Genomic DNA, 2,346 nt, shown 5'->3' on the forward strand with positions numbered 1-2,346 from the left:
TCGGAGGTTTACATACACCTTAGCCAAATATATTTAAACTCAGTTTTTCACAATTCCTGACATTTAATCCTAGTACAAATCCCTGTCTTGGGTCAGTTAGGATCACCACTTTATTTTAAGAATGTGAAATGTCAGAATAATAGTAGAGAGAGAATGATTTATTTCAGCCTTATTTCTTTCATCACATTCCCAGGGGGTCAAAGGTTACATACACTCAATTAGTATTTGGTAGCATTGTCTTTAAATTGTTTAACTTGGGTCAAATGTTTCAGGTAGCCTTCCACAAGCTTCCCACAATAAGTTTGGTGAATTTTGTCCCATTCCTCCTGACAGAGCTGGTGTACCTGAGTCAGGTTTGTAGGCCTCCTTGCTCACACACGCTTTTTCAGTTCTGCCACAAATTTTCTATAGGATTGAGGTCAGGGCTTTGTGATGGCCACTCCAATGTGGCCACTCCAATCTTGCAATCCAAGATGGCGTAGCAGTGTAGACGTGTATTTTTTAGTGCTCTCGTGCACATTGTATTTTTTCGTACTTCTTGTATATATATTTATTTTTTTTCTATCTCTTTTCGATTTTCAATTCGATTATACCTTCGGGAACCTACCTCACCCAATGTGGTACGGAATCGCTATCATTTTTATCTTGGAACACATTCACGAACCCCCAGTAGCTAACCAGCTACAAGCTACCAGCTACAAGCTACTTAGCCATTTTTAACCGATGCTAGCAGCTTTACCGTTGGAACTGTGGAACACATCAAGAACCCCAGTAGCTAACCAGCTACAAGCACCAGCTACAAGCTACTTAGCCATTTTTAACCGATGCTAGCAGCCTTTACTTTCGGAACAGACACCAGCCCTGTTATTAGCCTGGATATTACTCACCAATTTAACAGCATCGGACTGTCTCTCGACACAAACGCCGGATTCCTGCCGTAATCCCTAGCCACTACTTCTGATCCTCACAGCTAGCCTGCAGCTAACGCAGCTAGCACAGCTAGTGCCACTGCTACGAAGCTAGCATCAGTTAGCAAACACAATTCTACAATCACAACCTCTCTCTCGCCATCCGGCCTGGATTCTCTGTCGACACGACCACATCTGGTCTGCAGACGATTACCCCATCCGCTGTACCCTCAACCGGCCTCCGTCTGAGCAGACCCCCCCTTCGTCTGAGCAGACTCACCCCCCCGGGCTACTAACTTTAAACACCGCGTGCTAGCTTAGCGGCGACTTCCCTGCTCCATCTACGGCTGCCCCCTGGACACTATGATCACCTGGCTACATAGCTGATGCTACCGGACTGTCCATTAATTTACGGTACTCCATTCTGTTTACTTGTGTTTTATCTGTCGGCTCTGTGTTTTAACTCAGGCTCTGTGTGTAGTTAATCCGACCCTCTCTGCCTATGTCGCCATTTTTACCTGCTGTTGCTGTGTAGCTGACTAGCTGCTGTTATCTCACCTGTTGTTTTAGCTAGCTCTCCCAATCAAGACCTGCAATCACTTTATGCCTTACTGTATGTCTCTGCCAAATATCAATATGCCTTGTATACTGTTGTTCAGGCTAGTTATCATAGTATCATTGTTTTGGTTTGCAATGGACCCCGTAGTTCCACTCTCCGTACCTCTGATACCCCCTTCGTCCCACCTCCCACACATGCGGTGACCTCACCCATTGAGACCAGCATGTCCAGAGATACAACCTCTCTTATCATCACCCAGTGCCTGGGCTTGCCTCCGCTGTACCCGTGCCCCACCATACCCCTGTCTGCACATTATGCCCAGAATCTATTCTACCACGGCCATAAATCTGCTCCTTTTATTCCTTGTCTCCAACGCTCTAGGCGACCAGTTTTGATAGCCTTTAGCCGCACCCTCATCCTACTACTCCTCTGTTCCTCGGGTGATGTGGAGGTTAACCCAGGCCCTGCATGTCCCCAGGCACCCTCATTTGTTGACTTCTGTGATCGAAAAAGCCTTGGCCTCATGCATGTCAACATCAGAAGCCTCCTCCCTAAGTTTGTCTTACTCACCGCTTTAGCACACTCTGCCAACCCTGATGTCCTTGCCGTGTCTGAATCCTGCTTAGGAAGGCCACCAAAAATTCTGAGATTTCCATACCCAACTAAACACTTTCCGTCAAGATAGAACTGCCAAAGGGGGAGGAGTTGCAATCTACTGCAGAGATAGCCTGCAAAGTTCTGTCATACTTTCCAGGTCTATGCCCAAACAGTTCGAACTTCTAATTTTAAAAATTAATCTCTCCAGAAATAAGTCTCTCACTGTTGCCGCCTGCTACCGACCCCCTCAGCTCCCAGCTGTGCCCGGGACACCATCTGTGG

The sequence above is a fragment of the Salvelinus sp. IW2-2015 genome, linkage group LG27, assembly GCF_002910315.2.
Source record: "Salvelinus sp. IW2-2015 linkage group LG27, ASM291031v2, whole genome shotgun sequence".
NCBI classification, from domain to species: Eukaryota; Metazoa; Chordata; class Actinopteri; order Salmoniformes; family Salmonidae; genus Salvelinus; species Salvelinus sp. IW2-2015.